Below are 12,523 nucleotides of genomic sequence, written 5' to 3'. Positions count from 1 at the left end.
CCCTAAGCCTTCATTTTTTCCCTTTTTAAAAATGAGCTTGATGTTTCCCCTCTACCTGAACTGCCACAACTGCTCAAATATGATGGACAGTGGCTTAGCAACCTCACCCAAGAGTTCCCTCAGGACCCATGGATGCATCTAATTAGGTCCCATGGACTTTTGCATCTCCAGGTTCCTTAGATGTTTTCATAGCTGACCTTCTCCTACAGTGGGCTGTTCTTCATTCCCCCAGTCTCTGCTTTTGCCTTCTGGTGCTTGGTTTACATGTCTGAAGCTCTTGCTGGTGAAGACTGAGACAAAATAGTTGTAGAGTAACTGAACCTTCTCCATATCCCAGGTAACTAGGTCTCCCATTTCCTTCTGGAAAGGGACCACAATTGCCCCAGTCTTCCTTTCATCACTGATGTACCTATTGAGGCCTTTCTTGTTGCCTTGATGTCCCTGGACAAATTTAATTCGATTAGGCTTCAGCTTTCCAACCTGATCCCTGGCTGCTCAGCAAATTTCTCTGTATTCTTCTCAGGCTCTCTATCCTTGCTTCCACTGTCTGTAGGTCTCCTTTCTCTGTCTGAGTTTGGCCAGGAGCTCCTTTTTCATCCATGCAGGTCTCCTGGATTTTTTGTCTGACTTCCTCTTTGTTGGGATTTATCACTCCTGAGCTTGGAGGAGATGGTCCTTGAATATTAACCAGCTTTCTTGGGCCCCTTTCCCTCCAGGGCTTTATCCCACCGTGCCTACATCCTTCTATTCCAACACTCCAGTCACGGGAGCCATCCCACCACATCTCCGTAATGCCAATGAGGTCATAGCCCTGCAGGTGTGCATACATCTCTAACTCCTCTTGTTTATTTCCCATGCTACATGAGTCAGCATAGAGACACTTAAGTTGGGCCCCTGATGAAACTGAGTTACTGGCTGGTGTGGCTGGACTTCCTTTGTGCTGCTCTTCAGGTGCTTTCCTGCTGATCCTTCTCCAGGCTCTGAGTACCTATCACTGACACTGGTGTCAAAGTGGGAGGAGCGGGACTGACTGAAGTTCCCCTCCCCTGGCAACACTAGTTTAAAGCCCTCCTCACTAGCTTGGCAATTCTATGACTGAAGACGCTATTCTGCTTCTCTGATAGGTGGACCCCATCAGTCCCCAGCAGACCAGGTTGGAGTTGGACTTGATACTTATGGGTCCCTTCCAACTTGGTATATTCTATGACTCTCTGATTCTACATATGGGAGAACATTCACACCATGCCTTCTAAGCAACTAAGATGTTATTCAGAACTGAAGGGAATGACGACACGGACTCCAAGATAGTCGAGAAATGGAGACCCTTTATTGTCCCAATGCCAGATCTTATATAGTTTTTCTGAGCCCCTACACACCCTGCACGTGGCTGGCAAACATAGTTACAGACTTCTGATTGGTGCATTCCTTCTGATCACGCGTAGCCCTCTATAGGCCCGTCTGAGCTTAACAACTCCTTCTTATTGGTTCCCACTTTCTCTTATTCTAGCCTGGTTACCACTCTATGCCTCTAAGTAACCTTCCTCTTAACCCTTAGTGCACCGCCGTATCAATCAGCTCCAGTTTGTCACCGAACGGGTTACCCATAATTCCCCCTTTTTTTGTTTCTACAAGCCAAATTGTGTGCAACGAAAAATTAATCATTTTTTGCAAACATTGCAACAGGCATGGTGTAACTATTACAATTGCAACAAACGCGATAAACAAAATAATCATTATCTTTTACTTTCTCAAGTACTTAAATTTGTTGCTACAGGACTACGGCATCAAGCAAGGAAAGGACAGCTGAACCACATTAAGGTTGTTTTTTTTTTTTTTTTAAGCTACAAAGTAGTTAATCAAGGAACTGACTAGGTCTATGCATAGTTAGGTTTTAAAGTGTGCTAAAAGAACTTGAACTCTTTCATTAAGACTGTGCTTGAACAATGCACAGATTAACCCCCCATAAAGCCAAATATTTCAACTCTATACATAAGAGGTTTTTTAAAAAAAGTTCTACACACTCTCAAAGTTATTTTAAAATTGATTTAAATACTTTACCTTGCAGCTCTGCTATGGCAGAAGACAGCACGTGAAATTAAGGCTAATTTTTGTGTGCATACATGTAAAAGCTGGTCTTAGAACAAGAGCTGTTGTATTTACTTAATTCTGAGTCTTTAGTGTGGATTCACATTAAAGTAGTGCTGCCACAGCAATCAACAGAATCACAGACTTCCTTCACCTGAATGATCCCATCTTCTGTGAATCCAGTCATACCAGTTTGAAACAACCTATCTAAAGCAGTATGTCTTAGATTTCAACTTTCTCTGCAACTGTTTCAGAAGAAATTAATATCCACAAAACCTAGAAAAGAACCATCAACTGGTCATATTACACAAATCTGATGCACAAACCCACTTATTTTAAAACCTTCTCCCCCTCAACAAGTTCTTCAGTGTAAATCAGAGCTGTTACTCGAAAACAGAGCTCTTTAGTCCTATCTGCACACAGCTATCTATTTTAATGGGAAGAAAGATAGCAAATCAAATTCTGCTCATTTACTAGTTTAACAGACCTAATATTTTAATACCTCCAGGTACATTTTTCGTTTGCTGAACTTTTGCATAATGTTTTAAAGAGGGGCTCAATTCACCCTGAATGCAGGACTTGTACAGGCCAGTGTGATTTACACTTACTTGCTCAGTAAAGTTTATAGCTATAAGACAGTTATTTACGTGGGACTTACTGGAAGCACAAATTTATGATATCAACAAAAAAAGTACACCACATACTAACACTGCTTTTTAGATACTCTTCAGTTTTAAAATTTTCAAACACGTTAACTTGTCTTATTTTGTTTAGGGCTGAAGCTGTTCAGCAAGGTCACTTAATTTGAGACTGCTGAAATACTTCAGCAATCCTTTGGTTCCAGTGGCTGTAAAACAGCCAAGTAAAAAGAAACTTCCCTACTAAAAAAAAAGTGTGTGTGGGGAAAGGGGGGAGAGAATTGTCACCAGAAAAGTGTATTTTAAACACTATCTGCTACACACCACAAAAGTCTTTGTTATAAAATACACATTTTCATACAAAAGACATCTTGCAAAACCATTTGATTGCCCCATGATGCTGAACGTTTTTGTGAGCTTCTCTTGTTTTCTAAATATTCTTCAGCCCAGGCACTTTCAGTCTGAGTGGCTTTGTCTCTCATACATGGAACAGCATGTCCGTGATTATCACGAGGCTACTGTCCAGCAAGGTAGGGAGCAGCAAGTGTGTCCAACTAGGAAGTCCGGCGAATAATACTGGAAGGACTTGATGAAGGTGGTCTTAACTTGTCAGCTCTGCAGCCCGGCGAGCTGGGGCTCTTCCTCTCCGGTGAGCTCCTGCCTTGCTCCGGGGACTGCTGCTGGTGCCGGACCCTGCCCGCCACTGTGGCGCTGCCGTCCGGCAGTGGGGAGGAGCAAGGTGAGGGCCCGCAGCCCAGCAGCGTTAGTATCCCCACTTGATGCTGCCTCCCACACTTTCTCCCCCGTTTGTTCCCAAGTCTTTACATCGAACACAGCTGAGACTGTCGAGGGGACCCCTTGTTTTTGCAAAAACTTCGATAGTAGCTTTATCTTAAATGGGTCATATTTTACACCCCTTTTTATTAATAATTGCATTAATAATTTTACTATCGCCTCTTCTTCTGCTGAGATATTGGCTCCCATTGTGAATGCCCAACCGCTCACCTGTCCTTCAGGCGATCTCCCATGGTTGAAGCTGCAGTCCAGCTGCGAGCTTGATTCGTTCGGCTGGGTTCTCTCCGGACGCTTGTGCAGTGTTGCTCTACCCCTTATCACGTCGGGGTCACCATTTGAAGGGAATGATGACACGGACTCCAAGATAGTCGAGAAATGGAGACCCTTTATTGTCCCAATGCCAGATCTTATATAGTTTTTCTGAGCCCCTACACACCCTGCACGTGGCTGGCAAACATAGTTACAGACTTCTGATTGGTGCATTCCTTTTGATCACGCGTAGCCCTCTATAGGCCCATCCGAGCCTAACAACTCCTTCTTATTGGTTCCCACTTTCTCTTATTCTAGCCTGGTTACCACTCTATGCCTCTGAGTAACCTTCCTCTTAACCCTTAGTGCACCGCCGTATCAATCAGCTCCAGTTTGTCACCGAATGGGTCACCCATACAGAACACAAAATTAGGAGTCTAAATTAATACGGACTTAATGGAAAGGTGATGGAGTAGCTCATCCTGGAGGTCATCTCCATGTGGAAGATAAGAAGGTGATCAGGAATAATCAGCATGGATTCACCAAGGGGAAATCACGCTTAACCAATCTGACAGCCTTCTATGATGGGATGACTAGCTGGATGGATGAGGGGAGACGGGTCGAAGTGGTCTACCTTGACTTCAGCAAGGCTTTTGACACTATCTCCTGTAACATCCTCATAGGCAAGCTCAGGAAGTGTGGCCTAGATGAGTGGATAGTGAGGTGGATTGATAATTGGCAGGATAGCAGGCCTCAGAGTGTTGTGCTCAGTGGCACTGAGTCTAGTTGGAGGCCTGTAGCTAGGGGTGTCCCCCAGGGGTCAGTACTGGATTCAGTGTTATTCAACTTACTCATCAATGACCTGGATGATGGAACAGAGGGCACTCTCAGCAAGTTTGCTGATGACAGAAAGCTGGCAGGAGTGGCTGATACCCCAGAGGACTGTGATGCCATTCAGAGGGACCTTGACAGGCTGGAGAGATGGGCCAAGAGGAACCTCGTGAAGTTCAACAAGAGTAAGTGCAGGGTCCTGCACCTCGGGAGGAATAACCCCAAGCACCAGTAGAGGCTGGGGGCTGACCTGCTGGACAAGGTCAAGGGAGGTGATCCTCCCCCTCTACTCAGTCCTGGTGAGGCCACACCAGGAGTATTGTGTCCAATTCTGAGCTCCCCAGTAGAAGAGGGACATGGGACTACTGGAGCGAGTCCAGAGGAGGGCTGCTAAAATGATTAGTGGACTGGAGCACCTGTTGTATGAGGACAGTCTGGGAGCTGGGCCTATTTAGCTTGTAAAACAGAAGACTGAGGGGAGATCTCATCAATGCATATGTGAAGGGAGGGTGTCAAGAGGATGGAACCAGACTCTTTTCAGTTGTGACCAGTGACAGGACAAGAAGCAACGTGCACAAACTGAAGCACAGAAAGTTCTGTCTGTATATGAGAGAGCACGTCTTTACTGTAAGAGTGACAGAGCACTGGAACTCTGGTTTGCCCAGAAAGGTTGTGGAATCTCCTTCTCTGGAGATATTCAAAACCTGCCTGGATGCTACTCTGCACAATGTGCTCTAGATGATTCTGCTTGGCAGGGGAGTTGGACTAGATGATCTTCAGAGGCCCCTTCCAACCTCAGCCGTTCTGTGATTCTGTGAAAAATGAGAGTGATTGAAAGCACATCATTTATATGTCCCCTCCCTCTGCTGTCCCCTTTCTTTCTTCTTCTACATTAGAAAGTATCAGAGTTCTGTTCAGGACAGAAAACAAGACAAAATTTATTTTTCTCCTGGTGACAATAGACCTTTTCTGATGTCACTGTTCTTAGGAAATACTAGAGGGTGGCATGCTGGTGTTGGAAGAAGCTAATGCAACAAATCTCTGCCATATTGCTGCTTACCATATTCCCATCCTGTCCATAAAGGAACTTAAGTGCTCCATGAAATCTCATGACTTTCATTATACAGTAAGAAGTGTGAGGATGTGGCTGGGATTTTCTGCCTGGTATTTTCTAATGGGTGATGGTCCAGTAGACCATCAAACCATGCCACAAAGCACAGAGAGACCGTAAGTCTTGGTCAAGACAAAGAAAGCCCTTAGCAACATAGATCTATTTCGTCATGATAAAGTGCTCCAGACTTATCACATAGATGGCAGTTTTGGGACTGTTTTCCCTGCAGCTAGGGTATGTCTGTATTACCATGTAGTTTTGGGCAAGAGAAGATGAATATAATGAATAAGCTGGTGTTGAGTATCTCTTGTCAACCCTGAATGCATTTGAAAGCTTTTTACCTCACTGTAACTCTAGTGGATCCTGAAGTTCAAATGCCCATTAGTAGCATGAAGTGTGAAAGTTATGGTGCTGTAGCGTGTCTCCTAGCTTAGTTTAATACAAAGGAACCCAGTTTACATCCTCGAAGACGCCTCCTCATTGCAAGCAAAACAGAAAGGAGTATGAACAGCAGATTTGCTTCAAAAGTGCACTCCTGAATTACATTGCTAACATGGATGCAGCTGCAGTGCTGGTGTTGACAGCACATTGTGGATGCTTAGGGAAGGGCCTCATACATGGAGGAGGTAATCTGCTCTCTCTCTGGACATCTCTATTAGTCATTTGGTGGAGACTGAGATCTCAGTTTTCCTGTGTTGGGGAAACTGCAGGCCTGAAAGGATGATTTTTGCTGTGAAGAAAACATTTATGGCCTCTGTGTGCTTTTTCTGTCTCCAATGGGAGACGGCAGCAAACCAGACAGAAACAGTTCTTGGGCTAGACCAGTCCCCAGGCCATCTGCTGGACTGCACTGTCCTGAAAGGTATGGGAAAAGCAGTTGTATTACAAGTCTATTCCCAGTACTCTCTACGTAGAGTCATACATTTTTCAACTCTTTTTTCACACACTAAGAGCATGTGTGAAAGAAATCTTCCACATCTTCCATTTGCACTTAGGAAAAAAAAAAAAAAAAAGACTACATCTATGAAGGAAAACATAGAAAAGAAAACAGTCGGACTGTTTTCTTTCATAGCAGTGATACATACTGGTTTTCATGGGAGTCACAATTGAAAACTTGACCTGAAACTTTGCATAGGATTCATTCATTATCTGTTGTGTGTTCATATATTTGCCTAAACACGTCTACCATTTCCCTTAAATAAGATTCTCTTTTGGCATTAGCAATTCTAGACATCAGGGCTGCACAAAGAAACATTACATGAAACCACTAAAAATTTTAATCTTATAGATATAAACTCCAAAGATCTAAAATGAGAACAAATATATTTAATTGTAATGTATATGAAAAACTGTATGAGATAACATTGCCTAATGGAAAGACTGATTTCTTTACTCCTATTTACTAGAAGAAAAGTAGGGGGTGGGGATGGGGGACAAGGCAGGGACATAAATGGTTTTCTCATGGAAATGGTTTTCTAACCCCATGTTTCTATAATCAGAACCACATTGTGTTTCCTTTTGTTTTGATTACTCTTCCTCCTGACGTACTCTTCTTCTTTTGCACTTCAGCTGTCCTATATCCTCACATGTATATCTATGAAATACAAATTCAGTGACACACAAATAATGTAGCATTTCATAGCCTGTTCCCAGCATCATTTTCATGGAGATAAATCAGTAAGATTTTCTCATACTAGAATACTTCTTACTCATTTTAGCAGTGCTTTAGAAATTTCCAAGTCATTAGTAATCCATATTGTAAACTACAACTGTCCTTTTCCTTCATCCTTTCCTTCCTTTCCTTTCTTTCCTTTCCTTTCCTTTTCCTTTCCTTTCCTTTCCTTTCCTTTCCTTTCTTTCCATTCCTCCTTTCCTTCCTTTCCTTTCCTTTCCTTTCCTTTCCTTTCCTTTCCTTTCCTTTCCTTTCCTTTCCTTTCCTTTCCTTTCCTTTCCTTCCTTTCCTTTCCTTTCCTTTCCTTTCCTTCCTTTCCTTTCCTTTCCTTTCCTTTCCTTCCTTTCCTTCCTTTCCTTTCCTTTCCTTTCCTTTCCTTTCCTTTCCTTTCCTTTCCCTTTCCTTCCTTTCCTTTCCTTTCCTTTCCTTTCCTTTCCTTTCCTTCTCTTCCCTTCCCTTCCCTTCCCCTTCCCCTTCCCCTTCCCCTTTCCCTTTCCCCTTCCCTTTCCCTTTCTATTCCCTTTCCCATTCCCCTTCCCCTTCCCGTTTTCTCCTCCCTCCCTCCCTCCCTCCCTCCCTCCCTCCCTCCCTCCCTCCCTCCCTCCCTCCCTCCCTCCCTTCCTCCCTTCCTCCCTTCTACCCTTCCTTCCACCCTTCCACCCTTCCACCCTTCCACCCTTCCTTCCACCCTTCCTTCCACCCTTCCACCTTTCCACCCTTCCTTCACTTCCACCCTTCCTTCTATCCTGTCAAATTTCTTCAGGACAAATCACCAGTCCTATGTTGTTTTCTCGTCACATGGACCTTCCAAGGTAAGATAAAACCTCTGCTATTTTTCTTTTCACATTCTCCAGTGCACTTTTATTATTATTTTTTTTACAGCTTTCAACATCAAGAAATACCCTGTCCAGAAAGAAAACAAACAAACGAGCAAGCAAACAACATACGTGAGTTCTCTGTCCTACTTTCTTGCTATTTTTGTCGAGCCGGCCTGACATTTATTGCTTTCAAACAGATACGCTCGGATTTGCCAAGAGCCGCTTTGTTTCCCCGCCTCCACTAGGTGCTGCTCCCCGAAAATGCTCGCCGCGGCGGCGGGAGGGGAAGACGGCAGCTCGCCGCCGCAGCGCACAGACACGGAAAGCAGCCCCTGCCTCCTACCCGGCGGAGGTCGGGTTCCGGCGCGTAACCTTTAGATGTACATCACCCTCGGCGTTGTATTCGACATCAGATAAAGCCAGCCATCGCCAGCACACGTTTTCCCGTGACTAGCTTTCCATGATTTATAGAAATGCTTTGTAGAAATCAGACCTTTGTCTTTCCATTAACCTGAATCTCTTCTGGACGTTAGAGGAAATAATCTGTTACCATGGAGGAGAGAAAAGAAGGCCTTATTATTATTTCTGTGCCCTTATTATTATCATAAAACATTATTAAATAATATCAGACTCCACAATTTTTTCTTGTGTTTTCAGTGATAAATCATCCTATAAGCAGAGGGTTCTTTCTCTTTTTCTTTCTCTCTTTCTCTCTTTCTTTTGTTTTTTCGTTCGTTCGTTCTTTCCTTCATTCTTTCTTTTGTTCTTTCGTTCGTTCTTTTTCTCTCTCTCTTTCTCTCTCTCTCCTTCTCTCTATTTACCCTCTTTTCCTCTTTCCCTTTTCTTTCCCTCTTTCCCTCTCTTTCTTTCCCTCTTTTTTTTCTTTCTCTCTTTCTTTCTCCAGACAATATTTCATAATTAAGAGCTTCCCTTAACTAGCCAGCAAGTCCTGTATTAATTTCATGTGGGAAAAAATATCTCATAGTGCCATAACCAAATTCACTTCCTGTTAGATTTCTCTGGAAAAAAAAAAAAAAAAGTACAGAATTTGAAAAAGCATCTGTAACATTTCCCTCTGAGGGATACCGTCACTGTTGGGAGCAGCAGAGATATTCAAGCCTGATTTAAATGAATGTGGGTTTGTGGCAAAATACTGTTCATGAGGAATCCCTGAATATAAAGTTTGCTTCTGCTGTGCTTCCTGTAACAGAGCTCAAAATTGAATAGTTTCACAGTGAACTCAGGAAGAAGGGAGCATCTAAATACCAAATAGAAATACTTTCAACGTGACCCTCATATTTATTTATTTATTTTGCCAATGAGTTTCACCCATCCCAGGAAAAGCATAACCAGTAATGAGAAATTCCCAGAACATCTGCCAGAAGGGAACTCACAAAAAAATGCAGCAGCAGATGTCCCTCAAGACATGTGGGATCTACTTTTGGTTGCTTTTCTGCAGAAGGAGTTCAAGTTAGCTGTCAAGCCACAAACTATTCTGAGGTATTTTTTCTACTGTTGAATGGGCTGCACTTTGCATGAAATAATTCTGTTTTTGTTAAGCTGCAAATAAATGTAATTCCTTAGTCCCATAGCAGATATTAGTATAATTTCTCATTGTTCAGTGGAAAGATGTGACCTTACACTGAACTGCTGATCAATAAGAGGGTGCCAATGAGCATGTATTCCAGAGAAAGTTTGAATTGCATCTTCATACATCTCATCATCATCTTTTCATGCACACAACTATATAATGTCAACATGCTGACTTTTATGAGTCCATGGATATATTAAGGGACCTGATTTGAGAGGACAAAAAGTCCAACCAAGTATTAGTGTACTGTGATTTGAGAATCATATTTATAATTATATCATAATTATATTTTAAATGCTTGCAATATTACCTTGATTCCTTTGACATTCCATGCACTCCTTGGGTGCAAATGCCTGCTTAGGCTGAACTAAATAACTCAGCTCTGTTGATTACATACATCAGACCTTCATTGACTATAGTGAGAGCTTGTTCATAGAGTTTAAGCATAGATACCTACACTATTAAAATCTGCAGTAAAATGTGTTTAATACTTCCCTGAATCTGCTTTTCATTCCAAACCCAGCAATATTGACTGTTAGCAATCTTTGCAAGGTCACCTTTTTTATGTGTTTTATGAATGAATTTGGACTTGGAGATGTACTAGGAAAACGAAGAAGTGGATATATATTTCTGAAGACATTTTCTATGATAATGATGTCTTTGCTCACTGTTTGTTCTTTTCCTTTGTGTATGTGTGCCAGTGTGCACATGTGTAAATACATGGGCACACACATATATATGTATACAAGATGTAAATAAAAAGGTCTTGTCTCTCACCTCAGCTGTATTGTCCTATTTAAACTGGAAAATAATTTTTATTTGCTTCCTCTGTATGCATATTGGATGGCTGTTAATATTTATGAAATGCACTGAAGAGAAGTGCTAAGCACCATTACCCTATTGATGACTACCAAATTGTAACTCAGCTTACATTTCATTACATTGTCTCTTGCATATGTATGGGTATTGCTGGATTGTGTGCATTAGGCTTAATCTTCAAGAAGGAATATAGTAAACATCTTGCTACCAGAATCTCCCTAAATCCAAACACAAGGTACACAGTGAAGAGAGTTTCCACAAATACTATGCTTGCCTCTGAGGTGTCATAGAACATTTTTGAGGTTTTATATTTGCTCTATTTTTAACTAGCTCACTTGGGCAACTCATTTATAATGAATTAGAAGTAGAAGTAGAAGTAGGAGTAGGAGTAGGAGTAGAAGTAGAAGTAGGAGTAGGAGTAGGAGTAGGAGTAGGAGTAGGAGTAGGAGTAGGAGTAGGAGTAGGAGTAGGAGTAGGAGTAGGAGTAGAATAGAGTAGATTAGAGTTGAAGAGAATAGAGTAGAGTAGAGTAGAGTAGAACATAACAGAACAGAACAGAACAGAATAGTTCAGTGGGAAGGAACCTTAAAATATCATTAGGTCCAACTGCCTGACAACTTCAGGGCTGGCCAAAAGTAAAAGCATATTACCGAGGGCATTATCTAAATGTCTCTTGAACACGGACATGGATGGGGCATCAATCAGCTCCCTAGGAAGCCTGTTCCAGGTTTTGACCACCCCACCCTCATAATAAAGACATTTTTCCTATGTCCAGTCTGAACCTCCCCTGGCTCAGCTTTGTGCTGTTCCCACGTGTCCTGTCATCGGCTCCCAAGGAGCAGAAACTGGCACCTCCCTTTCTACTTCCTCTCCTCAGGAAGCCACAGAGAACAATGAGGCTGCCTCTCAGCCTCCTTTTCTCCAGACTAGACAACCCAAGAGTCCTCAGCCTCTCCTCACATGACACGCCTTCCAGTCCTTTTACTAGACTTGTTGCCCTTCTCTGGATGCTTTGAAGAACCTTAACAACCTTTTTATTTCGTGGAGCTCAGAACTGCATGAGGTGAGGCTGCATCACTGATAATACAGAGGGAGAATCGCCTCTTTTGATTAGCTGGATATGTTACGTCTAATATACCCCAAAATGCATATCAAGCTTTCTAGTGCAGCCCTAATTTAAGATTTATTCTGTCTAATTGCAAGTATTTAGACAAAGCCGTCAAATAATATAATTGTTGAAATGCCTTTTGACTGATTTACTTGTAATAGGGTGCCTAAATATTTTCAAGGTTCTCAGTTGATACTATAAGCACCAGAAATATGTAGGTAACATTGATATAAAGTGAAATTTTGTATCAATGAATCCCAGTCAGTCCTGACAATAAATAAATAAATAAATACATGACATTTGAAGTGCCTATGATATACTAAAGATATTTCTTACCTAACACGCCTTCTGTGGATGGACCATTCTGAGATAATGTTTGAAACAGAATGGAATGTCAAAGGAACTAAACCATTTTATTAACCAATGCACAGATCTATATAAATGATATATTTTAAAATTAAAAATCCTTCCAGAATCTAAAAGAGTCCAGAAGAGACCAAAAAATCAGTGCTTCACAGCAAAACATCTGATTCTTTCAATTCTTGACTAGTGAAAGTCCTTTCCTTAAAGGTTTGCTATCCAAGAACTGCTGTGGCTGCACACTTCTGAATGTTACACCTCAGATTCTTTGTTTATCTGACATAAGAATATAGATCAACAAAGTTGAGTATACTAAAAATTGATTTTGCATCTCTCTCTCTCTCTCTCTCTCTCTCTCTGAATATTGGATATCACAGAGCTGTTTTTCTCAGTTTTACACAACACAGAGCTACAAAAACCTTCCACCAAATTACAAAGCATAAAAA

The 12,523-nt window shown here is 42.0% G+C and overlaps 1 protein-coding gene and 1 long non-coding RNA gene across 2 annotated transcripts in view; one reads left to right on the top strand and one right to left on the bottom strand.

Moving 5' to 3' along the window:
• NALF1 (NALCN channel auxiliary factor 1) overlaps nucleotides 1-12,523 on the bottom strand; it is a 518,224-nt gene that overhangs the window by 18,428 nt on the left and 487,273 nt on the right. The window lies entirely within an intron of this gene.
• On the top strand, nucleotides 7,995-10,566 carry LOC308188474. The gene is made up of 3 exons (XR_013945517.1): nucleotides 7,995-8,193; nucleotides 8,264-8,328; nucleotides 8,445-10,566. It is a non-coding gene; the product is annotated as an uncharacterized lncRNA (long non-coding RNA).

This window comes from Anser brachyrhynchus (assembly GCF_964034855.1).
Source record: "Anser brachyrhynchus genome assembly, chromosome: 1".
NCBI lineage: Eukaryota > Metazoa > Chordata > Aves > Anseriformes > Anatidae > Anser > Anser brachyrhynchus.
Note: the sequence above shows the minus strand (reverse complement) of the source record. Positions and strands in the feature narration are given on the sequence as shown.